This window comes from Maniola jurtina, chromosome 14 (genome assembly GCF_905333055.1).
Source record: "Maniola jurtina chromosome 14, ilManJurt1.1, whole genome shotgun sequence".
Lineage (NCBI taxonomy): Eukaryota > Metazoa > Arthropoda > Insecta > Lepidoptera > Nymphalidae > Maniola > Maniola jurtina.
Genome location: NC_060042.1, coordinates 3,315,653 through 3,328,932, shown reverse-complemented (window position 1 = coordinate 3,328,932; position 13,280 = coordinate 3,315,653). Strand labels below are relative to the sequence as shown.

The 13,280-nt window shown below is 37.5% G+C and overlaps 1 long non-coding RNA gene across 1 annotated transcript in view; it reads right to left on the bottom strand.

The window, feature by feature from the left end:
* The window catches only part of LOC123871914, a 575,184-nt gene that overhangs the window by 391,208 nt on the left and 170,696 nt on the right, over nucleotides 1-13,280 (bottom strand). The gene's annotated exons all lie outside the window — the stretch shown is intronic.

The window sequence follows — 13,280 nt, the reverse complement described above, 5'->3', positions numbered from 1 at the left end:
TTAATTTACACCATTGAACTTTAGTAGATAAGTATTCTTTAGTTTTTTATAATCGCAAAAGCCTTCTCGGAGAAACGCGTAAGCGACGTGATTTATTCGGCGTTTTAGCCCTTCTGGAGTTAGGTTTTCACTCGTATCATGACTTCTTTATCAGTTCGGGGTAACATATATGTATGGGCCGAGTATAGTGTGCCTCTTGTGCATTTCACCGAGGAGCTACTTATTTACATTTTTAGAAAACTAAGGAGACCTAAATAATACTAAATAAAACGCGAATATATTTTGATTGCATTTTAAACCGAGTATTTTATTGTACAATATAATCACTAGGTTTTAATCCCCCGTCTCAATATATTATCACTAATGCGACAGTAAGAAAGGCGACGGCGCGCCGGCTCGCGTGCTCTCGCGGGGTGTTAGCGCAATTTGCACGTCGCACCTCGCGCAATTTGCTCGTCAGCCCGCGCGTTATTAACACAGTCGGTCCTTAGCCAGGTACCGATACCGCCAATGGAAATTAATTTACACCATTGAACTTTAGTAGATAAGTATTCTTTAGTTTTTTTAAATCGCAAAAGCCTACTCGGAGAAACGCGTAAGCGACGTGATTTACCCGGCGTTTTAGCCCTTCTGGAGTTAGCTTTTCACTCGTATCATGATTTCTTTGTCAGTTCGGGGTAACATGTACGTATGGGCCGAGTATAGTGCGCCTCTTGTGCATTTCACCGAGGAGCTACTTATTTAGATTTTAAGTAAACTAAGGAAAACTAAAGTATACTGAAAAAACGCGAATATATTTTGATTGCATTTTAATTAAACCGAGTATATTATTGCACAATATAATCACTAGGTTTTAATCCCCCATCTCAGTATATTATCACTAATGCGACAGTAAGAAAGGCGACGGCGCGCCGGCTCGCGTGCTCTCGCGGGGTGTTAGCGCAATTTGCACGTCGCACCTCGCGCAATTTGCTCGTCAGCCCGCGCGTTATTAACACAGTCGGTCCTTAGCCAGGTACCGATACCGCCAATGGAAATTAATTTACACCATTGAACTTTAGTAGATAAGTATTCTTTAGTTTTTTTAAATCGCAAAAGCCTACTCGGAGAAACGCGTAAGCGACGTGATTTACCCGGCGTTTTAGCCCTTCTGGAGTTAGGTTTTCACTCGTATCATGATTTCTTTGTCAGTTCGGGGTAACATGTACGTATGGGCCGAGTATAGTGTGCCTCTTGTGCATTTCACCGAGGAGCTAATTATTTAGATTTTAAGTAAACTAAGGAAAACTAAAGTATACTGAAAAAACGCGAATATATTTTGATTGCATTTTAATTAAACCGAGTATATTATTGTACAATATAATCACTAAGTTTTAATCCCCCGTCTCAGTATATTATCACTAATGCGACAGTAAGAAAGGCGACGGCGCGCCGGCTCGCGTGCTCTCGCGGGGTGTTAGCGCAATTTGCACGTCGCACCTCGCGCAATTTGCTCGTCAGTTCAGCCCGCGCGTTATTAACACCGTCGGCCCTTAGCCAGGCACAGACACCGCCATGGAAATTAATTTACACGTTATATCTTCCATACGTACCATAATATGCAGCCAATGGTACTGATTTTGAGGCTACCATAGATTTAAGGATGCAACTAAATGTGAGAGTATTCGCATCTTTTTCTTATCGATAAGTAAGAAAATAATAGACAACATAATATACATTTGTTTTGACGTACAAAATGTTGAAAAAGATACCTGAGTACGGAACCCTCGGTGCGTGAGTCTGACTAGCACTTGGCCGGTTTTTTTAAGTTATGAGTACCTGAGTACAACTAACAGAAAAGTTTCATGTGTTAACACGAGACTCGTTTAACTATTTAATAAGGCACATCGAAACGCAAACGTCATTATGCCCCAGACGACCACAAAAACGGACGATTACAATCCAATTTACGGTCCCAAACACTGAGTCAACACTCGGAATCAAACCCAATACGTGATGTTATTGAATCGCGCGTACACAACACCGCAACCTGACAATTTGCCCACCATCACATTCAATCATCTCTGCCTAACGACTACATATCAGCGTAGGTAGATGTTCCGACATGTTGGCTGCCGACATGGTACAACTTCCAATGTCGTTGGTCTGAGTTGCCGAACGACCTACATTCTTGCAATGGCAACTGGCAGACACGTTCCAATCACAAGGACCTATGCCATAATCCGCAAGAATCCTTAAAATATAGGTAGGTATATGTAGTTATGTAGTATATAGTTCTGTATCAAAAAGTGAAGGATTTATTCTTCGCCCATATAGCATTGATACCTATCATACATACATACATACATACATGTCGGAAAAGGCAACTAACTAATCTAATTGCACAAATTACTAAGAAGATTCCCAAGACCAACTCTACAAACACGCTCTACATAATATTATAGTTACATTTTCTGGGGCATAAGAGATAAAGAATCTAAGTAAAAACGATTATAAAGACCCTGAAACATGGGCATAAAGGTTTTCTAGTGCAAACTCTACGTTCGCCGTATCAAGTCGGGCCACGAAACCAACATAAGGACGTTACAAAAAATTCGGCAATCGGCACTGTTGAAGTGAAAAGGAAGTTGGCATGTCTGTAGATGCTACAAAGAGTATAAGCAGAAAAAAAAGTGGAACACGCTCGACAGACGCTCTCAGGAAGTCGGACAACAATAAAAAAACAAATAAGGTATAAAAGTAACCCGAGCAAATTAAGTTATAACCTAAAACACGTATGAAGCCATCATCCGAACGGTGTAATCATATTAACGACTACAAAAGGAGCGGCAAAAAACAGAAAAATTAGAGGATCGGGAAATGTGGGCCAAACAAAAACGTAACGTATCGTCTAATTATAGCTGTTGTTCCAAAAAACAATTTTATGTAGCCACGTTCGGGGCACACGGGGTCTTTTTGTTAACGATTTGCGAAGTTAATTGTTTTTGTAGTTTCTAATTTTATTTGTTTTTGATGATGATGTATTTTGACGGTTTTTTAGATTTTGGGGAACCGAGGTGCTAAAATCAGAGTGAACTAGAGTGTGGAAACTCTCGGTTTGATCCTAAATCGACGATAGGTATGTCAAATATTAGACGTGAAATCATAGAAAATAAGGCTACCATAAGCTACCTGCGTCAAATGTACTATTTGACACATGCCAGTGACGTCGAAGTCTAGACGTTTTGTTAGAATTTCCGTGAACTGTGCTAGAATGGCAGCCTGGTACCGGAAAGCGCGCAGTGTTGACAGACTCCCTGATCGGTGGACCGACGACATCAAACGAGTCGCAGGGAGACGCTGGATTTTGAAAAACTGTGGCTTTAGGAGTCCCTATAAGAGATTTGTTTCCAGCAGTACCTAGACATCTATATATTGACGATGATGATAATTGGATTTAAGCAATTTATCTAAAAATTAGTTTTAAAAGACAAGGAAAAATTAAATTTCTAAATTCAACGACCTCCGCCCACTAGACATGTCTTTCCGAACAAACGGGCTGCAAGTCGGTTTTGGTCACAACTTGATGTCATACTAATTTGATAGCTTCATAGAATACTATTTTTGTTCAAAATAGTTGTTCCATACATTTAATTCAATATCCAATTACCTATAAGTTGGTCATTATAAAGATATGCGCAATATTTATTGCGCATACGTTTATGTCTATAATCTTTCCTATACTTATAAATAATCTTCCTCGTTTTTACAAGCAAGTGTCAATAGGAATATTGATTTACAGACATGAAAAAACACAAAAACTGATTTTGTGACACTAATATTATAATTTAAGATCTCTTAATCCTCCGCATAAAAAGCGGCTCGTGTGAACGGGGTCCTGTCTGAATCCTTTATTATTCGGACGTGTATATGTTATTTTATTTTGGTTGTTCCACGATTATTATTTATGAATTATTATTATTTGAGAATTTATTATTAGCTTGGAGAGCAAGCGCGTCCTTTTCAATTTGCCACAAGGTGCTGGGGTTTTAGCCAGGTATCCGAGCTTTTTTTTCTATAATCTTCTTAGTTCCGTTTTTGAGGGTTCCGCCGTTGCAAACTAGGAAACCTTAATTTTTCGCCAAGTCCGGCTGTCCGTCAGTCTGAGAGTCACAGCCATTTGAAAATAAACTATAAGTTAGAGCTATAAAGCTGAAAAGAACAGTTATCTGTAGAACCTATTACCAATACACAGTGCCAAATGGCCATAATATGCTTACTTTACCTACTTACAAAAATTATGAAAAAAAATCAAGATAAATAGAATAAGAGAAGTAGGTACCCTACCCCTTGAACATAAAAACACCTTGTTAAACAGATATTTTCGTATCATTATGAGGATTCTTATATACTTACAGGTGTCAATAATGTCCGTAACAGCCCTGCAAGCTGAGGTAAGTGACCAAAAAATCATGCGCCTCGTAGCGTGGGAGATATTATTATGAGGACCTAAAGAATTTGTTTGAAATTCCAATGTAACAACCCTGCAAACTAAAAACTGTAAAAAAGTTTTGTGAACTTGCCAGACCGTTTGTCAAGCAGAAGAGACCATAGATACGAAGAATGAATCTATGGCAGTAAGTATTTGGTACATAGGTACCTTATTAATTGTCATGGTACCTATATGATTTAATGGATTTATCAAACACGCTGTATATTATCATAGGGATTCCCTGACAGTTATTGAAAAAAGGACTCATTTAAGAAATAATGATTGCTAAGATGCAACTACCATGTCTACGGAACCCTGATACGAATTTGGCCAGTTTTTTCTTAGTGCCGTTTTTTGACATTTGTTTTCTGCTTCTTAATTAAATTTCTGTTAAGATGCCGCAAAGTTGGATTATAATTAAATTAATATGTCCGACATCCGTGCCGTTTCGGCGGCGTTTAAAAAGAATTTCGCGAAAGGTTGACATTAAATTAATAATATTGCCACATGTTGTTTTGTTAATAAACATTATTTAAGGGATTAGGTATGCAGTGCCAGTATCATGGTAAGTATTTTAATACCGCCATCTCTATGTACGAGTCAGAATATCCTAATCCTACGAATATTATAAATGTGAAAGTGTGGATGTTTGGATGTTTGTTACGCAAAAACTACTGGACGGGTTTGGCTGAAATTTGGAATGGAGATAGATCGTACCCTGAATTACACATAGGCTACTTTTTATCCCGGAAAATCAAAGAGTTCCCGCGGGCTTTTGAAAAATGTAAATTCACGCGGACAGAATGCATAAGCCTCAATAGCTCAACGGTTATAGGAGCGGAATGAAATCCGAAAGTTCGTTCGGCGGATTAAACCCCACCCATTGCACTATTGTCATACGCACTCCTTGCACAAGCTTTACGCTTAGTTGGAGGGGAAAGGGGAATGTTAATTATGATTAAAATGACTAATATTCTTTAAAAAAAACACTATGGTAGATCATCATGGTACCCATTTGCCATAGTTTGAAGATCCCTCTCTAGTCAAAACCAAAGTCGAGATTCAATCAAACCGAAGCCAATTTGGAAAAAACCTTGAACCTTGGAAAACGGCTGTTGTTCGCTAAACTGTAATCAAATCTTTCTTTCTTATTTGTAAACTGGTAGAAGAATTATCAAAATTACACTACTCAAAAGTCAAAACATGAAAAATGTTTCATGTTTTTCATGTCTTGTATAGTGTAATTTCTTCAACTTAGTTGCGCCGTTTAAGAGTTTCCACCACAGAATTCGAAAAATACATAGAAATGGTATCTACTATCTTTGACTCCTAGTCTCGTCGATTTTTAGCAACTCATATAAAATTATTCTAAATTTAAATATGTAATTCGACATGGTTTTAATATCGTCGTGAGAAAACCTGCGTGTCTATGAGTTCTCCACAATGTTCTCATAGGTGCGTGAAGTTTGCTAATCCGCACTTGGTCTGCGTATAATTAGAGTATGGCCAGAGTGAACTAGAGTGAGGGAACTGTTAGTTTGATGCTGAGTCGACGATATGACAAATATTAGGCTAGGTTTGCCAGTGAGTCCCACATATCCTCCCGGAAGCAGCGTGGCTTCTGCGCTTCTTCCGGGTGGGATGCGTAAAAGCATTTTCCAAGTGTTAAAAAAAAGCTGACGTGAAATCAAAGGCTATTCATAGACGAAGCTTATTTAAGCGAGTTTCGAAGCCTCGACGTCACTGCCGTCTTTATTTTATTTTTATTTTATTTTTGGTCTCCAACAGCCAGGAGACATTCTCCACTTTAAACCACTTCTACACATATTCTGTATTCTGTAGTTCTCTGAAAGATGAGTGACGGGACATTATCTAATTTTTATGTTTAAAGCTCCCTTTAGCCGGCAGCCCACAGCAGATGGTCAAATTAAACGATCCTTTTACAATTTAAGTAATATTCCATAATATTTTATTATGGATACTATAGATGTAACATTTTTATGGATTTACTAAGTTTATGTGTGTTATTAATTAAAGAATAGATCAAAAAACTTAACCTTTATCCACTTACTTGTAACTTTTAACTTAGGTATAGGTCGTGTATGTTACCTACTCAACAGTATTGTCATTTGCAGTATTGTCATTTTATTTGAATATAGTTAAATAAATTGGTATTTGATTCAATCAATGTGTGAACGCCATCTTGAAAAGATTTGTTTAAATCTCAGAAATGGCTGTGACACCCGGACAGGACGGGCAGAGGGACAGACAGATAGACGGACTGGACGTTAGGTTCCTTATTTTACTACGGATCCATAAAAATGGTTATGTGAAAAATGCTAAGTAGAAGTTACCTTGTAAACTTTATATTAACGAGTTATCGCAACCCGCATCCCGGTTAAAGAACCGCAATTGTAAAGTTCGCGTAAACGCTGTTAAGTGTTTATTTCACAACAAAACCTCGCATAATGGTATCTTGATACTGAGGTATAAAACTCGTCAGTTTAACGAGAGCTTAACATATACATAGTTCGGGACCAGAGGATAATGGTCCAGCCTCGGTTCGCTATCATTTAATAAGGGATTCGAGCCTACCGACTCTACTGTAATATCAGAAAACGAACTAAGTGACAATTAAAGTTAAATTATTAAAAAAGATTTTTAATTTTTGAAACTACAAAACTAATTTTTAAGTAACAAAATAATTCCGATAGAATTTCAATAACACACAAGTGTAAATTAAAAATTTATAACACCCCCGACAAGTGAAGGTTACAGTAACTAGAAAAGAGCTGATAACTTTCAAACGGCTGAACCGATTTTCTTAGATTATAGCTAAGAACACTCTCGATCAAGCCACCTTTCAAACTTAAAAAACTAAATTAAAATCGGTTCATTAGTTTAGGACCTACGATGCCACAGACAGATACACAGATATACAGATACACAGATACACACGTCAAGCTTATAACACACCTCTTTTTGAGTCGGGGGTTAAAAATTACACGAAACAGGACACAAATGGAATGAATTTATTTAGATTTTAGCAAAAATTCGACGTAATTTGATATGTTAAAGTGTTATTCTCCATGTATGTGTGATTTCAATTACAAAAATGGAAGTGTTTCAAATATCAGGAAATGTGTCCTCCCTCAATTTTATTCTTGTTTGAATACATAATAATCTATTAGGTTATATTTCACTGGTCAACTGATTTTACACATTGTCGTGTGATCCATTAGGGAATACCTAGGGACTGATACGGTAGAATTATGTGATAATTTTAAATTGAATTATTTGTGCTAACTAAATAATTGTGAATTAATTTACAATATGTACTGTGATAATTTATTCTGATATCTCGATATTAGGAAATAATTAATAATAACATAAGTTAAGTAATTTTTGTATGGTAATTATTAATAGTAGGCTAGAGGGTAATATTTTCAGTGAATAGGTAAGCTAAGCTGTTATAAGGGAGTAATAAGAAAGTACCTATCCAGTACCATCTATTGGTATTTTGTTATTTATATCATCGAAATTCTGCATTTTTCTTGTTATTTTTTTATATTTGAACTCTACCCATACCATATTATAAATGCAAAAGTCTGTTTGTTGTTTCGTCCTTAATTCACGCTGCAGCACAGAAATGAATTAACGTAACTTTTATATGGATATATTTAAGACCTGGAGAGTATATAATCTACTTTTTATCCCAGGAAATCAAAGAATTTCTACGGGATTTTGATAAACCTAAATCCATATTAACGTACTATTTTCCCCAAGCGCTACCGACATATTTGCCTACAATAGAGCGGCACCAAATTTGCGTAGATTTTTTTGCTAGGTATCTTTGAAGAAAATGTCACTTACAGTATTCCACCTCACGGTAGCGTACTCTGCTTAATTCAGATAGCGCTCGGAGGTGTGTATTTGAGAAATTACTCTTCAGATAGGTACACACATTGTTATTGCTCATAATAAATTACCAGAGGACTGGGCCCAGTACCCCGAGGCCTTGTACGATGTATTAAGGTACCTATGCCATTATTTATACACGTATTAAGCCACCTTTGCCGATGCGTATTTCCCTGCACTTACCTACTTATCATTTGTCCGTTTGCAACATATTTAGACTGCTATAAATAAGGCTATAAAAAGATGAGTATAAAGTAGCGTGACTTTTGAGTTGACTTTATTTTTTTGTAATAAAATAGCGAGCAAGTGAGCAGGCCGGTCAGCTGACGTTAAGTGATTACCTCTAACCATGAACATTTTTGCAGCACCAGAGGTACCGCCAATGCGTTGCCGGCCAAAATATTTATATTTTATACCTATAAATCGCTCTATTTATATAGAACGCGATCAGTTTTCTTACGTAATCATAATAATATGACGTCAATACATATTACATTGTTCTTTTTTATTTCCCTATTTATTTTTAGATAACTGAGGGAGAGGGCTGGCTATCCTTAACACAGATGTAAAATATCTAGCTAGGATAGCCAGTCCTTGATCTTGCAACACTCAAAAACAAAGTTATGTTACTAATTACTAATTATCTTACTTTGTCATCAAAAATTTGTTAAGTACCAAATTGTATAATAATCTAGTCTTAGTACATTGTTCAACAGTGTTTAAATTTGTGTGTTTATGTGTTTATGTTTTGCTCAATAAAATTTATTATTATTTATAAATTTATAATATTTTTTAAGTGTGAATTTATATTTTATGCATATATTTTGTGTGTATGCATTTTGATGACAGCTGTATTGAATATTTATAAAATAAATATTTGAATTAACATACCTTACTGAAATAATGAATACAAACGGTGAATTCTTAAATAGCAGGTTCTGGGTTAAATTCCCGGCTGGGGCAGTTAGGATATTTTTTAAACTGGCTTAGATCTGGTGCGGTAAGAAGCTTTGACCGTGGTGCTTACCACTCTACGGGCAAAAATGTGTCACCAGGCACTTATTAAGAGTTCAGGTAGTACGATGCCCATAAAAATCGATATATTGATTTATATCGATTTATATAGTGCAGTTATATTAAACTGTACTACTAAACTAACTAACTAACTAAGTTATATTGAACTGTACTGCACTATCTATTTGTATCTATCTGGTTAGCCAGTTATTGTAAAGGTAGAATATAGGTACTAGGTACTCTATAGTCTAAACCCACAATTTATCTTACACTTACCATCAGGTAGAATAGTATCTAAATGCAGGTAACTTGTCGAATAAAAAATTAACTATAAATATCAGTAATATAATCCATCATAATTATTATTCTTGTTGGGTAATCACGAACAAGGTTACTACCGCCATTTCAGTCAAGAGATTATTATAGTTATTAACTGATTAACAGGGCTCTCTCCGTCACTCGTTTCATACAATCGTAGTTCCAATTTCATTTGAATATTAAGCAACCAAAGTCCATGAAATTTTGCAGACATATTCTAGAAACTAATATCTGTGTCTGTGGTGTTTTAGATTTTTCTAAAAATATGTAGTTTTAAAAATACAGGGGCTCAAAGATTTGTATGAAAATTTTTAAGACCGCGTAACTTTGAAACCGAATATTTTAACAGAAATCTGGAAAACCACAGACATAGATATTAGTTTCTAGAATATGTCTGCAAAATTTCATGGACTTTGGTTGCTTAATATTCAAATGAAATTGGAACTACGATTGTATGAAACGAGTGACGGAGAGAGCCCTCTATGTATTTAACTTCAAGGGTGACTACTGCCTATACTTCTTTTAAAGTATTGAAGATTAATATGAAGAGACATAATTTAATTAATACTCATTTACTTACCTTGCAATTATTATACCTAATATAATGATATAGGTAAGTTATCTCATTAAGGACGTCTTTGCAAAATGAATAGGTATCAAAATTGCACTACTACATAAGTACACTGCCCACACGCACACAGCTGCGTCAAAATGAGTGAATCGACTTGATTTTGATACTTTGATATTTTTATTTTATTTTATATTTGGTCATCTATTTTTTTTTTAACAGTTTTTTTTTAAATATGTATCTTGACAATAATACAGTAAGTAGAACAGTGCCTACAGACTAAGGGTCTGATGATGAAATATTTCACCATGACTTCTTGGCAATGAACAACATTTCCATGCTTATGAAATTATGAGCTCCTACTATGACTAAAATAATCTGAGAAGGATAGCATTACATTACCTCCCGACTTGATGAAATTGCATACTTTGGAACCTACTACTGGAACTCAGAGACGAATAGAGCTAGGTGTTTCGAGTTTGGGCTCATTTTCTTAGTCATGATGAGATCTTACCTCCGGATTTGTGGAGTGACCTGATGGTATACCTCGGAAGTCACTATTGGAACTCGGAGACGAATAGAGCTAGGTGTTTCGAGTTTGGGCTCATTTTCTTAGTCATGATGAGATCTTACCTCCGGATTTGTGGAGTTACCTGATGGTATACCTCGGAAGTCACTATTGGAACTCGGAGACGAATAGAGCTAGGTGTTTCGAGTTTGGGCTCATTTTCTTAGTCATGATGAGATCTTACCTCCGGATTTGTGGAGTGACCTGATGGTATACCTCGAAAGTCACTATTGGAACTCGGAGACGAATAGAGCTAGGTGTTTCGAGTTTGGGCTCATTTTCTTAGTCATGATGAGATCTTACCTCCGGATTTGTGGAGTGACCTGATGGTATACTTTGGAAGTCACTATTGGAACTCGGAAACGAATAGAGCTAGGTGTTTCAAGTTTGGACTCATTTTCTTAGTCATGATGAGATCTTACCTCCGGATTTGTGGAGTGACCTGATGGTATCCTCGGAAGTCACTATTGGAACTCGGAGACGAATAGAGCTAGGTGTTTCGAGTTTGGGCTCATTTTCTTAGTCATGAAGAGATCTTACCTCCGGGTTTGTGGAGTGACCTGATGGTACACCTCGGAAGTCACTATTGGAACTCGGAGACGAATAGAGCTAGGTGTTTCGAGTTTGGGCTCATTTTCTTAGTCATGATGAGATCTTACGTCCGGATTTGTGGAGTGACCTGATGGTATACCTCGGAAGTCACTATTGGAACTCGGAGACGAATAGAGCTAGGTGTTTCGAGTTTGGGCTCATTTTCTTAGTCATGATGAGATCTTACCTCCGGATTTGTGGAGTGACCTGATGGTATACCTCGAAAGTCACTATTGGAACTCGGAGACGAATAGAGCTAGGTGTTTCGAGTTTGGGCTCATTTTATTAGTCATGATGAGATCTTACCTCCGGATTTGTGGAGTGACCTGATGGTATACCTCGGAAGTCACTATTGGAACTCGGAGACGAATAGAGCTAGGTGTTTCGAGTTTGGGCTCATTTTCTTAGTCATGATGAGATCTTACCTCCGGATTTGTGGAGTGACCTGATGGTATACTTTGGAAGACACTATTGGAACTCGAAGACGAATAGAGCTAGGTGTTTCGAGTTTGGACTCATTTTCTTAGTCATGATGAGATCTTACCTCCGGATTTGTGGAGTGACCTGATGGTATCATCGGAAGTCACTATTGGAACTCGGAGACGAATAGAGCTAGGTGTTTCGAGTTTGGGCTCATTTTCTTAGTCATGAAGAGATCTTACCTCCGGATTTGTGGAGTGACCTGATGGTATACCTCGGAAGTCACTATTGGAACTCGGAGACGAATAGAGCTAGGTGTTTCGAGTTTGGGCTCATTTTCTTAGTCATGATGAGATCTTACCTCCGGATTTGTGGAGTGACCTGATGGTATACCTCGGAAGTCACTATTGGAACTCGGAGACGAATAGAGCTAGGTGTTTCGAGTTTGGGCTCATTTTCTTAGTCATGATGAGATCTTACCTCCGGATTTGTGGAGTGACCTGATGGTATACCTCGAAAGTCACTATTGGAACTCGGAGACGAATAGAGCTAGGTGTTTCGAGTTTGGGCTCGTTTTGTTAGTTATGACGAGATTATACCTTGAAACTTGTTGGAGTGCTCTGAAGGTATACTTCAAAAGCCACTATTGGACTTTCGAGTCGAGTAGAGTTAGATGTTATGAGTTTGAGCTCGTTTTGTAAGTTCCAATAGTGTCTTTCGAGGTATACCATCAGGTCACTCCACAAATCCGGAGGTAAGATCTCATCATGACTAAGAAAATGAGCCCGAACTCAAAACAGCTAGCTTTATTCGTCTCCGAGTTCCAATAGTGACATCCGAGGTATACCATCAGGTCACTTCACGAATCCGGAGGTAACATCTCATCATGACTAAGAAAATAAGCCCAAACTCGAAACACCTAGCTCTATTCGTCTCCGAGTTCCAATAGTGACTTCCGAGGTATACCATCAGGTCACTCCACAAATCCGGAGGTAAGATCTCATCATGACTAAGAAAATGAGCTCAAACTCGAAAAACCTAGCTCTATTCGTCTCCGAGTTCCAATAGTGGCTTCCGAGGTATACTATCAGGTCACTCCACAAATCCGGAGGTAAGATCTCATCATGACTAAGAAAATGAGCCCAAACTCGAAACACCTAGCTCTATTCGTCTCCGAGTTCCAATAGTGACTTCCGAGGTATACCATCAGGTCACTCCACAAATCTGGAGGTAAGATCTCATCATGACTAAGAAAATGAGCCCGAACTCGAAACAGCTAGCTCTATTCGTCTCCGAGTTCCAATAGTGACTTCCGAGGTATACCATCAGGTCACTTCACAAATCCGGAGGTAAGATCTCATCATGACTAAGAAAATGAGCCCAAACTCGAAACACCTAGCTCTATTCGTCTC